Source organism: Simochromis diagramma, unplaced genomic scaffold (assembly GCF_900408965.1).
Source record: "Simochromis diagramma unplaced genomic scaffold, fSimDia1.1 OVJJ01000176.1, whole genome shotgun sequence".
Classification (NCBI taxonomy): domain Eukaryota; kingdom Metazoa; phylum Chordata; class Actinopteri; order Cichliformes; family Cichlidae; genus Simochromis; species Simochromis diagramma.
This window is the reverse complement of record NW_024386892.1, coordinates 47,221-67,112: the sequence shown is the minus strand read 5'-3', so window position 1 is coordinate 67,112 and position 19,892 is coordinate 47,221. Positions and strand designations below refer to the sequence as shown.

Sequence of the window (19,892 nt, the reverse complement as noted above, 5' to 3'; positions counted from 1 at the left end):
TGACCCCCCCCCCCCAAAAAAAAAAAAAAAAACCTCATCAGGAATAAGAGGTAAGAGAGCATTTTTCCATAGACTTATATTTGATCAGTATACCAGTTGGCTAGCTTACCAAATTTTCTCCCTATGATATTAATTTGCATTACAGAATTCAATGAATATCTGTAGAATAGAATAGAATAGAATAGCCTTTATAGAATAGAATAGCCTTTATTGTCATTGTACAGAGTACAACGAAATTGGAGTGCCACTCTTTTGGTGCAAGTTTCAATAATAAATATAAATGTAAAATATAAAAAGTACAAAAAAACAATCGTAAGTACTCAAACAATAGTATGTACAATATATACAGGATAGCAGCATTAATATAATGACAGTATGAATAGCAGCATAATATAATGACAGTGACGGTATGGTATAGGTTCAATTGTTTTTGTGCTTATTTACTACGGTGATAGCTCTGGGAAAGAAGCTATCCCTGAATCTGTTTGTCCTGGTTTTATGTGACCTGTACCGTCGGCCTGACGGTAATAGTTCAAACAGTTGGTTGCTGGGGTGAGAGTGGTCCTTGATGATATTGCCAGCTCTGCTGAGGTACCGAGAGTTTGCAGTGACCTCCAGGCTGGGCAGAGAGCAGCCAGTGATCTTCTGGGCTGTACTGAAATTATGTAAATATGACCATACTAATATTAAACATATTTAGATATACCAATTACAATATGTTTATTTATCATTCTTTCTGTTCATTTAGGTCAACAAGAAAGCTCATATGCCTCTACTTTTTAAAACTCTACATTTTAATTATTAATTTTAAGTGTGACTCCTTGGTCAAATGGGCAGATTTCACACCAGATTGTAACTTTGCACAGAGCGAGCCCATTAGTTCCAAAGAAGAGAATCACTGCGACTCTGGCAGTGACTCAAGGCATCACTGTTACTTAAACTTTACTTTGATCCTACCAGAAGTTGAGCAAAGAACCTCAACAATCGCACTACATATTTCCCAAAAGAGGGCTAAAAACACAGAATGTTAACGCTGATATATATTTTTTAGCTTAAAAAATTGGCTGCTTTCTGGGATTTTGAATTGCTTTTCACTTTCACTCTTTGGTCTTACTCCGCTGTAATTTAGAAGCTTTCTCTCATCCAAGCTATCAGCGATTACATTTCAGCTCCCTACTATTGTTATCTACCTTTTAACTGCACTTTTATAGTTGAACTCTGTGTTTGATGCAATTTCACTGGACCGCCTGAGAAAGAAAAAGACATAAGGGATTAAAACTTCCTATTGTTACCTTTTTTTCTCTCTCTTTAAACAATCACATCACTTGACCTCTGACCTTTCCTTCAAGGTCAAATAAGGTCAAACTTTCATAAAATGTATTTTACTGGCATCTAGGGATTCTAAGTATCACATTATTGCTAGCATTTAAATATAATATCAGATTTGACCTCTCATGTGCCTTTCTTTCAATTTGACCCCAAAATGCATGATCTCTTTGAGTATTGTCAACAGAAAGAGAGAGAGAGACAGAGAGCATCTTATATTTTTGCTAAGAACACTTTAGTCAAAAAAGAATCATCATTCCATCAGCAATCTATATTTGGTGTAACAGCTCTGTTGTGACACCTCGCCAGCATCTTCCTTGTGCATACATTAAAAGCGGGAAGAGGAGCAGCAATATCTGACAGATTAACAGTCAGATTTACCAATGTATAGATTTTGGTATAAAGCCTTTTGTTATTTACAAAGAGAGCTCATGCAAATAAGAGGTTGGAACTTGGAGACTTTTGCAACTGACCCTATTGCATATGTATATCTGGGATTTCCTTTCTCAAGGTGCAAAATATAGGGAGGAGAAATATGCAAACAAACATTTACGACATGCAATGTACTGCTAATGCAACAATATTTAATGGCGAAGAAATGATGTCTTATTATTTTGATATCGAAATTAATCTGCTGGATTTAGAAAACAGGACAAGTTTTTTGCATTACACTTAAAACTAGCCACACCTATGTGGACTACTTGGGGATTGTGTTTAGATGCTATTTTGCCCCATTTAGTAAATCTGGCCTAATTACTGTAAATTGGTTGAAATGGATTTGCAAAGAAAATAACAGGGGGAAAAGTTGTTGCAAAGTGAATAGTAGAACTAACAGCAATTAGCAATTATGTGCAAGCAGAGGTGTCTTGTACACAGAAGGGAACTGACTCATCCATCAGCTGATGTGGCATTCTGAGCTTTACTTCAAGAAGTAATTGCACTAATTTGAATCTGAATGAGGTTAGCCATTCGATAGCCAAGATAAAGGGCCAGGGAATGCATTTACCAGTGACTGGTCCCCACAAACATAGGTGTCCAGGTGCATGTGTGTGACAGACAGAGAAAATCAGTATTTTAGGTTTTGTTGAGGGTGCTCACTGAATTCTTCCCTCTTGTGATTCCCTCTACCTCTTTATTTCTTTCAGCTTGACCCTGTTGCTGCCTTGGGCAGCCATAATAGGAGCTTAGGGGTATGGGGGGCATAAGTTTATCTTCTTTACCTGACTGTTGCCACACATACAAACAGAGCCTCAGTCCAAGAATCACAAGAATTCCACTCATCAATAATAACCTTAATGCTTTTGGGTGCTAGAGATGGCAAAAGTGGGCCTTGAATTATGATTCTTCTCAGACACATATACAGCTGACACAGATACACACACACACAGGCTGCTGCTGCTCATGATGATCATTAGTGAGTACTGGATTTCGCTACCCCTGCACTCCCTCTCCCACTGTATGCTCTTTCATTACCCAACATGAAAACCTCTCACTCTCCCTTTCTCACTCCCCCCCTCTCCCTTTCTCCCAGTCTGAGTACTGACACATGTATATGCAGCACAGACACACATACGGGGAAGGCTGCTCTTCTCCTGCCACCATCTTCAACATGACTCCTTGTCTCTGCCTGTGGCCCCAATCCATGTGTTATTGATGGAATCCTTCCAGACGCGAACACACACACACACACACATGCTTGCGCACCGGCACACACTCGTTGCCCACTCGACCATCCAATCACACACAGTGAGACCCCAGTGACTAATACTAGCTGATCCTTGGTGACCAATAAAAAGAGCCTGGAGACTGACAGGTTGCTCTGCAGCTCTGATTTATTGAGTGGGGTCTGTAGTCTCTCCCTTTCTCCCCTGCTGTAATTACTTTCTCTTTGCTTAACCCCACCCCACCCCCCATTTTGGATTCTCTTTCACTCTCTTTTTCTACCTTTGTCTTTTCTCCCTCTGTCCCATGTTTGTATTTTTGAAACAAAGGAGAGAAGACTGTAGTCATTTACAACCCTACAATGTCTGAGGTATTGGTTTCTATTAATACAATTAGCTGAGACATAGTGCATGAGAAAGGGGGAGGGAGGTGGAAGGTTTATAAGAGAAAAGTGAACTGAGGAAAGGAGAGATATGTTGGCAAATAGAGTGAGAGAGGGATATAGATGGATGATAAGTAAGATAAGTAATCTAGGGGGGATTGTCAAGACCAAGGCAATGGATACTGCAGATCCCAGAGATCGTCAGACAGGAGGAGGATTAAGTACTGAGAAACAAAATATTACTTCTACAGCACTTGTGTGTGTGTGTGTATGTGTGTGTGGGCATGTGTGTGTGGAAGATAAAGCTACAAACCTGGCTAATACTAGTTTTGCAAAGAGAACGGTCTGGTTTGTTACAAAAGTGAGAAAGCCCCCCAAAATTCTTCTCTCGGTGAAGCCACCTTATTATATATTCTGCTTCACCATGTATGTTGTATCTACTGGTGGGCATATGTGAGAAATTTTACATTATACATCTGCCAAATGATCATTGAACAACTGAACTGATGAGGGCAGAGATGCCCTTTTTGCCAGGCTGCGCAAGTGTCAATGTGAAAGGTTAAATATCTATCCAGAGTAAGGTCCTTGGACTGTGTTTTACAATATAAAAAGGGTCAAAGGTGAGCCACTATGATAGATTAATTGAGACAAGAGGTTGTAGTAGCTTGGCACAGAATCTGTGGAACTAATAACTTTGTTAAGTGTAAATTTATCTCAAATTCTCAAGATTCTCAAGATTTTAGGCACATTATATTTTGTACAACCAAAAGGTTGTACAAAATATAAAATAAGTTTATGGTAATCTTGTGGCTCTTTTTTATATTTTAATTTTTTTCTTGTTTTTAGGTAGGGGTTAGTCCTAGAGTAGTATTCCCATTCACCCTCTTACCTGAATCATAGTTCTATTATATATAGCTATGAAATTAAAAGTAGCAACATTTGACTGAAATATAAACTGATTTCAGTCAGAACCACTACATGCAAAACATGACTGACAGTTTTGCATTTAGTTGTTTCTATTTAGCAGGTATGACCTGTTCTAAGACTGGCTATTGATTGCACACATGTGGAATGGATGGGCTGGAGATTTTGAGACAGTATATTTAACAATCAGTAAGTCAAATAAATCATGAAATAAAGGAGCTGGGGTTTAGGTGTATTGCAAAGTGGCTTGCAGATATGTATCAGTTATGGACAGGTTAAAGCAAATGAAATAGCAAAAGCTACACTGTATGGAAAAAGCACTTTATCATACCTATTAATCTTTGTGTTGAGGTGTTTTCAGCTATGTGCTTTTTTTTAAGCTATTTGCTTACCTAGACCAACAATAAGATCAGCCGAATTGCCATGATCACTCCTGAGATTGATTTTGTGGCCTATCTGAATGAAGTCTGCATGAATAATTATAAACAGAGATGGTCATTACAAAATCAGCCTAGAGACGGATATAAAGAGTTACCAAAATACTCAAGTCTGTCTTTGTAGTAGCAGCAGGTGTCTCCAAGACCACGTTTTGCCATGACAGACAGGAAGACAGAAAATTGAACAACTGGTATAGAAAAAAATAATGAAAGAATATAAACTATCTGCACAATGAAATTTCATTTGAAATTTTCTTTGCTGGCCCTAAATTATGTATTTAGAAACTATTAGCTATTTTTTGGGCAAGTTTTTGTTTCTTAAGATTGTTTTCTTAAGTAGCATCTTCCACATTTTCATGTTTGCATTGCTTAAAAATTACTCTAAGTCATAATATACAACTGCTGGTTCCATGCAGAGCCTTAACAAACTGTTGCCTACAGGTTGTAGTTGTGTACTGTTGCCAGGGGGCAGTGTCAAAAATATATGAAACACCTGTGGAGAAAACTAAAGTCTTGACATACCAAAGCTTCTTCTTCTGATAAACCAAAGCTCCATCGCTAAATACCAGTGCTATTTCATCAGGGCAAGCAAGGCAAGTAGTACATGTCTTATCAAATCCAGAAATATGGATACATTAAAATGTGCCAAAGTAAAGCAGTCTCTGTTGTTTCATCTTAGAAAGCACTTTCATAACTGTCTCTACTTGCCTTTATATTAGGGCTGTCAAAGGTAACACGTTAACGTGTGTTAATCCATTGTCATGATTAATACGATTAAAATTTTCAATGCAATTAACCCATCTGGAGCGCAGAATGACTCAAAATCCCTGAAATGTCACTGTCAACGTATTTCGAGCAGTTTGTACAAAGTTTGTCTATTCTGCGCTCCAGTTAACGCTGTAACATTGACAGCCCTGCTTTATATCTATTTATATACTGGCCAATACAGAAGGACACAAATGGAGTTGGTCACTTGAGTATATGAGGTTTTGGTAACTTGGCCCTTTTTTCAGACCTGGAGGGTCAGAACATTCAAAAATCTTGAGTAATCTGAGCCCAGCATAAATAGATATTCTTCAGAGAGGTAATAAAATGCGGGAAAGACTAACAAAAACAGGATAATATCCATTGATGCATGTCACACTCTTCTGATTAAATTTGCTGGTGCACGTAAAAACTGGACGGGATTAAATCATATCCAATATAAACAGTTGACCTGAAATAAAATTTTCAGTGATGGATTGAAAAATGTGTGCATGTAACCCTGCAAAAGTAATCAAGAATCGCTTTTATGCCATTCATCATCGGATGGCGACCAATGCATAAGACAACAGCCTCAAATTTTAAAAAAATTACAGAGACTTACGAAACTGTTTTCTTTTTAACACGTATTCTCAAAGAGCTTTGTAGAAGATATCAGCCATGAAAGCATTCCTGACAAAACATTATCACAATGAAGCTGAAGTTGACAAGTGATCTTACAGTTTGCCCTTTCAAATAACTACATGCTGACAGAAAGGGCTCTATCCATCAGAAGCTCTTGCACCTATCTAGGTGACAAAGGTTTGCTTAAGAATAAAGTGATGAATATGTCATCATTTGAATTTCTTCCATGATTGCACAAACAAAACAATTCATATCTCCATAGGCAGGGCAACATTCGGACGAGATGAAATATTTAAAAAATGATAACTGTCACAGCCTGGAGGATCAGCAGTGCGCTGATCAGCAGTTTCTGCCTTTCTCTTTCTTGTTCTCTCTCGCTTGCCTGGGCGGAACTTATTGCGGGTTCACGCCCTCCGCCCACACCCCACCGAGGAAGAAACACCTGAGCCTCATTAGTGTGGCCAGCATTAAAGCCAAGGAGCGACTGCTGTTCTTCGCTGGATCATTGTGTGTGACTCGCGTTAGTGAAGTCAAGCCTCAGAAAGTTTTCGCTCATGTCTTAGTGCTTTTGTATTAACAAGCGTTTCTCTGTGTACAGACTCCCTGGACTGTTTCCCGTGTGGTGAGTGTCGGAGAGAGAGACTGGTCGCGTGTGTGGATTGTTTGAAGAGGAACAAGTGCTTTTCCCCTGGATTTCCCTGGAGCCCCGTCCTGTCACCTTTTTGCATATAGCACTGTCCCTGCACCTTTTGTATATACACCCGGTGGACTTTGTAAAAAAAATTTCTTGTGTGCATCTGAGTCCTGCGTGTGAGTCCTCCACATCAACCGTAACATCAAGTGTTACTGAATGTGTCGGTAGACTACCAATATTAAATAAAGGTAAAATCTGAGTGAAAGCAACTTCCATAGCATCTCCTCATTTAAATCGCATTAGTTGTATTGAACAAATTTCCCCATGGTGCAGAGGAGTTCTTTGATATGTTACAACAGAGAGATGTTAAGATAAATGTCCAACGTTCTCAGTGCATTTTTGAGTTGCACTTTGAAGCTGCATGTCACCACACGCAGTAGATGTTCAGACAGATGCCCCATGTCTTCAGTGCCTATGTGCAAGGACTTTGAAGCTGAGTTGCTATTGAAAGACAAAGCCTCACTCCCAACACAGCATGTCACTTTTCCGTGTTCGCACCCATTTATGTTTCAAAGGGGTTTCATGATAGAGTTACTCTCAAGTCTGTGGCAATATTCAGCCTGTTTGAAGTTTCTCCTAGCTCTTGTTGCAATTCTGTGTGTAAGTCCATCACACAGTAAGACAGGCAGAGTGAGACAAATTACTTAAGTTTTCCTTCCTTGCGGACGTCATTATAAAGAAATGTGTATATATACAAATGAGAGACCTCAAAGAGCGCACAAAAAAATAAATATGATAACGGAGCAAAGGATATTAAAATTTCTGTTTGGACAATGGGTTTTTTTGTTTATTTTTTAATAGATGAAAAAAACCCTCTGTTTTTTCTTGTTTTAATGATCTAGCATAGGCATTGTCTGTCTTCTTAAGGTTATAATATATATAACATTGCATATATATATGATAAATCTAGCTTCCAGGTCTCATGGTGAAACAAGTGCAGAAATCCCTTAAGCCTAAACAGTCTTTCTAACTGACCTCAGTAAACTCTCGACATATTGTTTTATGGGCTCAGTGCTAGTCTTGGTGTTGAAGAAGCTATATTTGGAGTATAGTTTGGCGTATAAAGTTATTAGCTAATGCTGGCAAGCCATAAAATCTATATTACAGCACACAAACACAGATCCCTGCTAATTATTGCTAAACCAACAAAAGATTTGAACTTCACTCACCAAAAATGAACAAAGTAAAAAAATTTTATGTTGTAAATATCTGCATTTAAACATGGCTGACTATAGCATTTTGACTTGGGCTAGCCTCAAGTGGCCCCTTATTTCTGTCAGACAGATCCATCTCTTACATCCTGTTTCAAAAGAGAAAACACTTAGTGAGGTCCCATTGTAAAGACTCATGCTAACTCAAGTGGTTACATCCTCCTTTTTTAAAATATGCAGTCTGTTCAGTTTATCTAAGCTAACCAATGCTTACTGACCTCTGAATTTTCTATAATGCCAGTTTATGATTGGGTTCAGTGATATATATTAGTTATGATATATAGTTCTCTATTCTATCTTTTTACAGTAGCAGTTGAATACATCAGAATCAGAATCAGAAAGGGTTTATTGCCAGATGTTGAGGGGGTTTACAACATTAGGAAATTGCTGCGGTGCTTCAGTGCAACATACTGTCATAAAAATATAAAAATAAGAATAAGAATTAAAAGTGCTAAGTGGATAGATATATACATGATATATACATGAGTGCAGGTGGTGATCAGTGCCAAACATGGAATGATGCAGTGAACACAGCGTAGGGTCATGTGTTAGTGGTGGGAACAGTCATATGGTTATTGTTCATGTGTCCAACAGCAGAGGGGAAGAAACTGTTCTTATGGCGAGAGGTTCTGGTGCGAATGGACCGGAGCCTCCTGCCTGAGGGGAGCAGGTCAAACAGACTGTGTCCAGGGTGAGAAGGGTCAGCTGAGATCCGAGCTGCACGCCGCAGTGTCCTGGAGGTGTACAGGTCCTGCAGAGATGGGAGTCTGCAGCCAATCACCTTCTCAGCAGAGCGCACAACACGCTGCAGTCTCTGTTTGTCCCTGATAGTGGCTCCAGCGTACCACACAGTGATGGAGGAGGTGAGGATGGACTCGATGATTGCAGTGTAGAACTGCATCATCGTCCGTGTTGGCAGGTTGAATTTCTTCAGCTGCCTCAGGAAGTACATCCTCTGCTGGGCTTTTTTAATGACGGAAGTGATGGTGGGCTCCCACTTCAGGTCCTGGGTGATGGTGGTACCCAGGAAGCGGAACGAGTCCACAGAGGTGATGGGGTGTCAGTCAGGATGATGGGGGGGAGTGGAGCTGTGTGCTTCCTGAAGTCCACAGTAATCTCCACTGTCTTCTGGGCATTCAGCACCAGGTTGTTGTGGCTGCACCAGGACACCAGACGTTCAACCTCCCTCCTGTAGGCAGACTCATCCCCGTCCGAGATGAGTCCGATAACGGTGGTGTCATCTGCAAACTTGATTAGCTTGACAGACTGGTGGGTGGAGGTGAGGCAGTTGGTGTACAGGGAGAAGAGCAGAGGAGAAAGAACACAGCCCTGAGGGGAGCCGGTGCTGATGGTCCGGGAGTCCGAGACATTCTTTCCCAGCCTCACATGCTGCTTCCTGTCCGTCAGGAAGTCAGTGATCCACCGGCAGATGGGATCAGGCACATTCATCTGGGAAAGCTTGCCTTGGAGATGGTCTGGAAGGATGGTGTTGAAGGCAGAGCTGAAGTCCACAAACAGGATCCTGGCGTAGGTTCCTGGGGAGTCCAGATGCTGCAGGATGAAGTGTAGGGCCATGTTGATGGCGTCATCTACAGACCTGTTGGCTCTATATGCAAACTGCAGGGGGTCCAGGAGGGGGGCCGTGAGGGTCTTGAGATGGGAGAGAACTAGGCGCTCAAATGACTTCATGACCACAGATGTCAGAGCCACGGGTCTGTAGTCATTTAGTCCAGTGATCCTAGGTTTCTTGGGGACAGGGATTATGGTGGAGGACTTGAAGCAGGCAGGCACATGACATGCCTGCAGTGAGGAGTTGAAAATGCCAGAAAACACTGGGGCCAGCTCGTTTGCACAGTGTCTGAGGGTGGCAGGAGACACACCGTCTGGGCCGGGAGCTTTTCGAGCATTCAGATTCTTAAACTGCTTCCTCACATCTGCTTCATGAATATGAAGAGTTGTGGTGGGAGGAGGTGGTGTGAAATCCTCTTTTGTGTGGGGTGAGGAGGGGGGTGTTGCAGGTGAAGTGATTGAAGGTGGTGATGGCTCTATGGAGGGGGGAGAGGTGGGGGAATGAGTGTCCAAAGTGTCTCTATTGTTGGGGCCGTTGGAGGTGTGAAGGCTGCCTGATGGCTCGTCAAAACGGCAGTAGAAGTCGTTGAGGGTGTTGGCCAAGAGCAAGTCGTCAGTGGAGTGGGGGGTTTTAGGCTTGTAGTTGGTGATATTCCTAAAACCTTTCCACACAGAGGCCGAGTCATTCTCTGAGATCTGCTGCTGCATCTTCTCAGAGTGCTGATGTTTAGCAATGTCCACTTCTTTAGTGAACCTGTACTTGGCCTCTCTGTAGCAGTCCCTGTCTCCGCTTCTGAACGCCTTACTCTTTTCCAGCCACAGCTTTTTGAGTTTAGGAGTAAACCAGGGTTTGTCATTGTTATAACTCACCCTGGTGCGTGATGGCACGATGCTGTCCTCACAGAAGTGGATATAGGAGGTGACAGTGTCCGTAAACTCGTCCAAGCTGTTAGAAGCAGCCTTCATTGTGTCCCAGTCTGTAGACTCCAAACACGTGCGAAGCTCCTCCACAGCCTCGTTGCTCCACAGTTTTTTAGTCCTCACGACAGGTTTGGAGAGCTTCAGCCTCTGTCTGTACGCGGGGATTAGGTGGATCATGACGTGATCAGAGAGTCCGAGTGAAGCACGCGGCACCGCACGATAGGCCCCGCTGATCGTGCTGTAACAGTGGTCTAATGTCCTCTCCTCTCTGGTCGGGCATTTAATATACTGCTTGTATTTGGGAAGCTCATGGCTCAGATTGGCTTTGTTAAAGTCCCCAAGAGCAATGATGAGAGAGTCCGGGAATGTCCGCTCCATGTGCAGTATCTGCTCTGCGAGTGCGCACTGAGCTGCCTGCGCATCTGCGTCTGGCGGGATGTAAACAGCGGCCAGGATGAATGAAGCAAACTCCCGCGGAGAATAAAACGGTTTGCAGTGAATGAAAAGGTATTCCAGAGAGGAAGAGCAGTGCTGAGCAATCACTGTTACATCTGTGCACCAGCCACTATTAATGTAGAAGCAGACACCTCCACCTTTGGTCTTTCCAGAGAGAGCGGCCTGCCGGTCAGCGCGCAGCAGATGAAAGCCCTCCAGCTTGAGCGCGCTGTCCGGGATGTCCTCACAGAGCCACGTCTCCGTAAAACATAACACACAGGAGGAGGCCAAGTCTCTGTTCATGCTTCTCATCAGGGCCAGTTCGTCTGTCTTATTCCTGAGTGATCGTACATTAGAAAGGAAGATCCCAGGAAGAGCGGTTCGCAGTCCGCGTCTCCTCAAACGCACGAGTGCGCCGGCTCGCTTCCCTCTCTTTCGGCGTCTCGCTTTCCTGGTCAGGGTCAGCAGTAAATCTGCCGCAGATGCGACAAATATTGGAAATAAATCCACAGGCGTTGTAGTCCTGTAGTTAAGGAGCTCTTCTCTGGTGTACGAATATCCAGAGGAGTGCCCAGACACAGAAGAAATGCACAAAAACAAAACAAAAGTAACGCACTGAAGCACCAGGGCGACCATCCGCGGCGCCATCTTGGTTTGGGAAAAAAGATGTTCACTCTGTCAGTCTAACTTGAATGTTGACTCTGCAGAGAATGAAGGATTCTGAAGTCCTCGCCATGTGTCAAGCTTGTCAGTTTATACATAATAATTGCTGGAAATTGCCATTTGGATTCTAGATGCTTCAGCAGATCCATATTTGCCTATGGTATACTTATTGCTTCCCGTGGTTTTTACATTAGATGGTTATAGTTCATTTCAGTGAGAGAATGAGATTTGCTTATGCTTTTGATTGCTCTCTGCTGATAGGCTTGTCAGCGCCATGACACTTTGATGGTATTGCTGCACAAACTTTCGTGCTAACCCAATTTCAAAGGTGGTCTTTGAGTAGAAATCACATTAGTGCTAAATGTAAATCAATAAATTAAGAATGTAAACAGCTGAGCTCATGGTTAATCACTGTCTAATGGCCTGGATTCATCAGACTAAGTAGTAGGCTATGGGATTTTTTTTCTCCATTCTGTTTGAGCTGCTTTCCTCAGATTAATTATACCAATTGTGTACAACTATACATTTTCACCTGGTTAGTATAACCTAATCAAAGTCTTAAAATCTTATAAGTATACGACCCATTTTGATCTCTAATTTGTAAGATAAAGTAAGTAGGCAGCTACAAAACAGCCAAAGCTGTTGGATGAACAGTTTAAGGTGTTCCATAGTGGCTTTATTATTCAGAAGACTACATTTTGTATTGATAATCTAACTAGCACCACAAACTGGGAGCCATTTCCAGGTTTAAAATGCAAAAAAAGTTTAAATATCCAGGCAAGTCATTGAACTGACTATATTCAGACATTTCCATATGCTGCCCTTGTAGCCTTGAAAACAATCCAAAGCAAAAACTAAATATATAAATGAAAGTAAATAAATAAAATAAAAACATTATCATGCTTCTGTTTACTTTCCTGAAGCGGATGGACATCAATTAGCCCCATTGCAAGCTGTGAGTCGGTGACCCTTGCGTCTGTCTGTTTGCCCTGAGCCCAGGCGCACCCAGACCTGCAATATGTTGGCATAAAGACAGTCTGTGTGTTTGTGTGTATGTGAGCGACACTCCTCAGTGTGACTAGAGCCCAGTGTTTTGTCTCTTTTTTGGCATACATTTTATATGAAATTTCTTGCCAGGAATTCATACTTTCTTAATTTGTGTGTGTGTGTGTGTCTTTGTGTGTTTTTGGAGATTATCTGTATCTACACACGTCTTTGGCTCCAAATATGTGGGTGCGTGGTAAAATTCAATCATTTTTCTGCAGCTAATGGCGATAAAGGAGACAGTGTTTGTTTCGAAAAAGACATCTCTGTGTATGAGGCTCTCATCAAAAATAGAACTGCCTTTCATTCCTTGTAATTAGAAGAGGTTGGATTTGTTGAATACCCTCATCCATTAATACGGGTTAGTGTTTGCTTGACAATAATGAAAACAGTGAGGGAAGATCAAAAAGCATGGTGAAGGTCCTCAACTTGAAACAATCTCCCTTTGATGTTCCCAGATACATGAAAATCAATTGCGCTGGTAGTGAGTAAAGTGTAATTCCTTTGATTATTTCAAATGTCAAAAAGTTACCATCGTTGTGTTCCCTAGCTAAATTAAATGATAAATCAAATGAAAGATAATATGCCCTTTTTGCTCAGTAAATCTGACCCACTTTTTACTGTTGCGCCATGGGAACACAACACACTCTTAATCTCTCAGATTAAAAGCTCATTTTAATAATCATATGACTGACAATGCAAATTAATTAATGCATTAGTTCTCACAATTAGCACTGTCCGCTTGTTAAGAGATGATGTACAGTAACTGCCTTGTTTCTGTTTAGCTGGCCTTTTTTAGTATTACTGTTCTTGTATAGCATGACTTTAAACTAATTTTGTTTAATTAAAAGTGCACAGTACAGACCATGACCCATGAGAAGAATCATACTCAGCCTAAGATTTAAGAATAATTTAATTCCGTCTCACTGCAAATGTACATATATAATAATAATAAGAATATTTTATTTATCCCCTAATTTCTAATTTCTGTCTTACACCAGCCAAATGATATTAAAAACGCTCTGAAAAAATCGTTTGATTAAAAAGTAAATACAAAAAAATTAAGATTAATAAAATGAATCAAGATCTTTAAATGATACAATAAGAATATTACATCTTAAATGATTGCAAGCATTGCAGTATTAGATGATAAAGATTTCTGGTATTTGTCCTTGTACCTGTGGAACTGACAGAGATTGTGATCGGGCTCCATTAGTACCCTCTATTCACCACACCTGATGGAGGAATCCAAACAATGTCTCGATTCAAACTGTATTCAAACAGCAATAGTAAGGCCAAATTTGCTTTTTTCTTGGACACATTCCATAGTTGACCATTCAATATGCAGGCCACAGAAGCTTTACTTCACATTAACATGTACAGGATCACACAATTTTAGATTGAAAACAGTGCAACTGCTCCATATTTCTTCTTACTATTTAGATTAATGCACCTGTCTGACCAAAGCGTGTCAAATTCAGGTATGGTCAGACAACAGTCCAGGAAGTATAGGTTTCGCAATGTGTCATTGGAATGCTACATGAAGCACAACACTGTGTACCTTGTGAGTTGTAATTAGCTCACTGAAATTGCCCATTATTGTCCAAGCACGTTACATTATCCATGATGATTTCAAATTCAAATTCAAATTCAAATTTTATTTGTCACGTACACAGTCATACACAGTACGATATGTAGTGAAATGCTTGGACAACTGCTCGTGACCTAAAGAAAACAAAAAAGGAAAAGGCTATGAATAAGATAGGAAATAAATATGAAAAATTAAAAAGGGTAAATTTAACTAGGAAGGAATAAAATATAAATTAAGGTTAAAAATGAAATAACTGTACAACACAAATTAGAATGAAGGGTAAATTTAACTGGGAGAATAAGATAAAATATATAAAGTTGAAAATAAAATAACTGTACAACAAAATACACAATATAGAACTATATAAGAATGTATGAAGAAATATAAATAAATATATACACAATAACAGCAGCGTGATTTAAGTAATGAAGTGAAAACAATGTCCAGAATGTCCAGTGTGTGTGTAAGAACTATATGTGTGGGTCAGTACTGTGTGGTGGTGTGATTGAGAGACCGTATCGCCTGCGGGAAGAAGCTCCTCCTCAGTCTCTCTGTGTTGGTCTTCAGGGAGCGGAATCGCTTTCCTGACCTCAACAGAGAGAACAGTCTGTTGTTGGGATGGCTGAGGTCCTTCACGATCTTCCTGGCCTTGGTCCAGCACCGCCTGCTGTAGATTGAGTGCAGGTCAGGGAGCTCGGAGCGGATGGTGCGCTCAGCTGACCGCACAACCCTCTGTAGAGCTCGTCTGTCCTGCATGGTGCTGTTCCCGAACCAGGTTAAGATGTTTCCCGTCAGGATGCTCTCTATGGTGCAGGAGTAAAAGTTCCTGAGCACCTTGGAGGGCAGTTGGAAGTCTCTCAAGCGTCTGAGGTGGTAGAGACGCTGACGGGCCTTTTTCACCACGGTGTTGATGTGACAGGACCATGACAGGTCCTGCGTGATGTGAACTCCGAGGTATTTGAAGCTGTCCACTCTCTCCACTGGGCACTCGTTGATGACAGGGGTCTGGTAGTTCCTCTCCTGCTTAGTGCTGAAGTCCACTATCAACTCCTTTGTCTTACTGACGTTTAGAAGGAGGTTGTTCCTCTGGCACCAGTTCTCCAGATTCCTAATCTCCTTCAGGTAGGCCGTCTCGTTGTTATCAGAGATCAGGCCCACCATCTGGAACACCATCAGCACTGATACGCCATTCATAGCTTTTCTGTGATTACATCTCTCACTCTGGGAAGCACAACTGTAGTTCAATCAGCTGGTGAAGAGTCTACATTTCCAAGAGTATAATATTGCCAAAATCTAGTAGTAGCCTTATAAAACCCCGAGACCCACAGATCAAAAAGCAAATATTTCACTTTTCCTTAAAAAAGCATCACTTGATCACTTGATCCACCTGTCTTAGGTAATTATAGGCCAATCTTGAATCTTCCCATTATCTCCAAAACTAGAGGAGCTATAAAACAGCTAACTGATCATCTGCAGAGGAATCATTTATTTTAAGAGTTTCAGTACAGATTCCGAATTCATTAAAGTACAGAAACAATATTATTGAAGATTATAGACATATTTCCCGGACTACAAAGTGCACCTGAATATTAGCCGCACAAGCTAAAATCAGGGGAAAATCCTGTTTTGTACATACATTAGCCGCACCTGACTAAAAGCCGCAGGTGTTTCAATGTTGACTTATCATATGTAAGAGAATATGCACAAAGGGAATTGTCAGGAAAGAGATGGCTGTTTGGAGATACACCCCTTTTATTAATATTTTGAAAAACAAGTTATGGGTACATATTTGCATAATGTTTTAGGTATATGTACAAGTAGCAGTAATTACAAGTATGAAACATGTACTGTGCTTCATAAATGAGTAACAAATGTAGTACATAACAATAACCTACAGCACACCAGAAAAATAGATTCGGACTACCTTTTAGGCTCAGGTGCAGTGACACGGCTTTAACAAGAAGAAAAGTCAGTCATTCACCACCATCTTTCTCTTCTTCCTGCGCACTAAAACCACCGAAGTCCTCTTCTCCAGTGTCGGAAACGAACAGGCTCAGGGTGGCTTCATCATCCACTCTCAGCTTCTTTCCTTCGTTGTCACTTTCAAAACCAAACAATTCCTCGTTGTCAGTGTCAGAGTCGAACACCCTCTTAAGGGCCGTGGCGGTGTCCTCCTCTCCATCATGCAGCAGTCCAGCCCTTCGAAATCCGTCGGTGATCGTGGATGTTTTCACACTTTTCCACGCTGTCAGATTCCACCGGTGGAGTTGAGCATAACTTGCTTTTTGCAAGTTTATCGCCGCTAGTCATCCACGCCTCCCGCTGAACGCGTAGCGCTACTTTGAAGTTTGTTTTTTGCGCTACTTGTACGGCACTATGTTGCCTGGCGGATGGACATGTGACCAACATACCACTCTTGAACCCCGATACTGTGTGTCTGATCACATGCCCTTCCGCCAGGCAAAGTAGTGCCGTACAACAGCGGAACAAACAAAACAAATCGTCTTACGATATGACAAAAATCATGGACAATCCATAGAAAAGCCGCACCTGACTAAAAGCCGCAGGGTTCAAAGCTTGTGCAAAAAGTAGTGGCTTATAGCCCGACAATTACGGTATATATATATATATATATATATATATCTTCTTATTACCTATGACATTGGACTCATCTCCATTTGCTCCGCTAGAAACAACTGAAATGTAAAATTCCAGCCACTAAGGGCCATCAGTCTTTAATGTGCTTGTTGGGTAAAATTGGATGATGTCACTACAGAAACAAATACAGTCTACGTGGATTTTACTGCCCTATGCATTCCCAAGAAATTGTCCTCATGAACTGGAAAAATAAAAATAATCTTAATTCTAACCAATATAGAAACCATCTAATAGATCACATTAGTCTCGATACAGCCTCTGCCACCACATTAGCTCAATCCCTCTGGGCTCCTTTGATCAGCTCCATCACCAAGCGGGGGTCGGGGTCATAGTTTGGTCCTGTCTTCGCTATTGTGGTTGATGTGGAGGTAGGGATGGGCTTAAGCCATCTGGAGAGTCCCTAGGGACGTTTTCCTCTGGAGGGCTTAACCGGGGGTTGTGGTCATGACCTGGTTAGGGGCTCTAGTGGCTCTTAGATGGTGTTGGGTCTGTCCAGCACAGGCCCACCGCTGGAACGAGACAATTTAACTACACAGCAAAAGCATTGAACACCAAGTAGGCAAAGTTCTTCGGGTCACTCATGCATGAAAGAGACCTGCCTGGAGCCAAGTGTCGTTCCACCACTTGACCTCCGTCACACTCTCACTCAGGTTCCCCATAGCATTCCTTTTATTGTGGTAACATGAATATGCACAGGGTCATTAACATATAACATCTTACATAGGTATACATGTGAACAAAGAATACTGTGTGCGTGTGTGTGTGTGTGTGTGTGCGTGTGTGAGTGTGTGTGTGTGTGTGTGGGGGGGGGGGTCAGGGTGTGACCCCATAAAGACTTCCCTAAACCTGCTGGTCTGGAAGTCCAGCAGTTCATCTAAACAAAAGGCACTTAGACTAAAACAGATATAGCTACGTTTATCCTACCATAAAACAATAAGACAAGGTACGACCTCCCCCATGCTCCCAGAGTGCTCTGGAATGCACACAAAGTTTGCAGACTATTAAGGATCAAACCTCTACCAATCTAAAACTAATTATAAAACTCTAAGCATATATAAGTAGATCTTTCTAAGCATAAATGACAATCAACAATACAAAACCTAACATTCCCCCCTTTTTGACATTTATGCTAGAAAAGTTCCTAGTTATGATCACCTCATGTCTGAAAGTGTAAATGCAAACATTTTTATACACAGCATATGTCAATCACCCTAAATTACTGTAAAAGTACACAGTTTAACAAATGTATTAGCAGTTATCCCATTCCTCATTGATCTTATTCATGGCAAACTGCATCCTACAAGCAAACGAATTGTTAATAGTCAAAAGAAAAATTAACATTTTCAAAAACATCCCAGCTTGGTGGAGCTCCTCTGTGCGTGCAAATCACAGGTGTAACCCAGTTCCTAAAATCATCTCAAACAAAAAGAGAAGAAAAATTAAAACATTTAATGTTCATTGTTCTGTTCTTACTGTCCCTGTTAATGAAAGTGAAATGAGATCAAAATATTTATTTAAACATAGAAGGGACGCAGATTATATATGATATGTTCTGGTCAAACAAGGGTTAAGTTTTCTCAGAGGGTTGATGAGCTCTGATGAGAGCCTATTGTTTTACTCCACTCCTCGCATGTCAGCCAATCGGTGAAGCTCTAGGCAGCTCTTGTCCCTCCTTAGTACCAGCTCCCAAGTTTTCAGTCTCTTGCTCCTACAGCCGAACAGAGCAGACGGACTAAAACTTTGTTATCGGTAAACTGGAGAAATTAACCTTTAACGAGTTAAAAAAATACCATCTAAACTGATATTTTTCACAAATTATGTATTTGCACTTGTTGTTGTCAAGGGCAGAGCGAACCCGGAAGGTTTACTGAGCTGTGGCTCCACGTAAATGCTGAGCATCCACTCGACGGCGGTAAGCTAAATGTGGCTAATCAGACACGTGATGTGCGGAGTGTGGGTACAGTTGTTCGATGTCTCTGAAACGCACTGTTGTTATGCTAGTTAGATCATTAACTAAGTCATTAACATGTGAAAAGCTGTAAATGGTTAAAGCAGCTAAAAATAACTTTATGAGAGATAATTGTAAGCAGACGTTATCCTGCTTCCTGTTTAAATTTTGATGTCAATCAGTTGTTTTACAATACTCAGTATTGAATACTTGGAGGTAATTTTTAGTGTATTTCCACTTGTACTAGTAGGCCTATGGTACAAGCGGGATTAAGCATGTCTATTTTAATACTCCTATTTGTGGACTGAGTCCTTGTGTTTACGTGTTATTGAAATTGATTATTTGCACTTTGTTCAATTTCTGATAAGCATTTGCATATTATTCCACTTCTTAAAAGGGGTAATATACTTATTTGTTTGTGATTAGATATATATGTACAGTGAGTTTATTTTGATGGATTAATGTTTACAATGAAAGTGAATTATATGGTGACTATAATTCCTGAATATTTAAAACCTTGTAGATAATCTTTAATGTTACTGCAGGTTACAAATAATTGAACCTTGATACTGTGAAATTTTGGATATTGATACTTTGAACTTTGAAACTTGATATTTTAATGTTGTACAACATGACTGAACTGATGATGATTGAATTGACGATAGCTGATCTGAATAGTTGTTACTGCACTGTGACACTACTTTAGGTTAATTTGTGAGAGTTATCCTTAAAGGGCACGTGACATATATTTGGCCATTGTTTATAGGTCAGGTTTTTATATGGGACGAATCCAAAGACCAGGTCAGCGATTCCAGAACCCAGAGTGTTCCAGTGTTCATTGGATGGCGAGCCAACCCAAGATCCTAGGAGACGATATACATATACACGCACACTCATTTGCACATTGATAGACTACAATCCTCTACTGTACAAGTAGTACGGTAGGACAGACAATCACACACACACTCCTTGTCGGACGAATTCTATTGGAATACACCTGTTTGTCATGGGCCCCACCGGTACCATTTGGACTTAAAAAAA

At 40.9% G+C, this 19,892-nt stretch overlaps 1 long non-coding RNA gene across 2 annotated transcripts; it reads left to right on the top strand.

Annotated features, from left to right (window-relative positions):
* The first annotated feature begins 18,302 nt into the window (after positions 1 to 18,302).
* On the top strand, positions 18,303 to 19,892 carry LOC120734770. 2 transcript variants are annotated; one of them, XR_005696111.1, is made up of 3 exons: positions 18,303 to 18,652; positions 18,747 to 18,815; positions 19,618 to 19,892. It is a non-coding gene; the product is annotated as an uncharacterized LOC120734770 (long non-coding RNA). The 2 variants fall into 2 exon arrangements; XR_005696110.1 differs by having other exon boundaries at positions 18,303 to 18,815.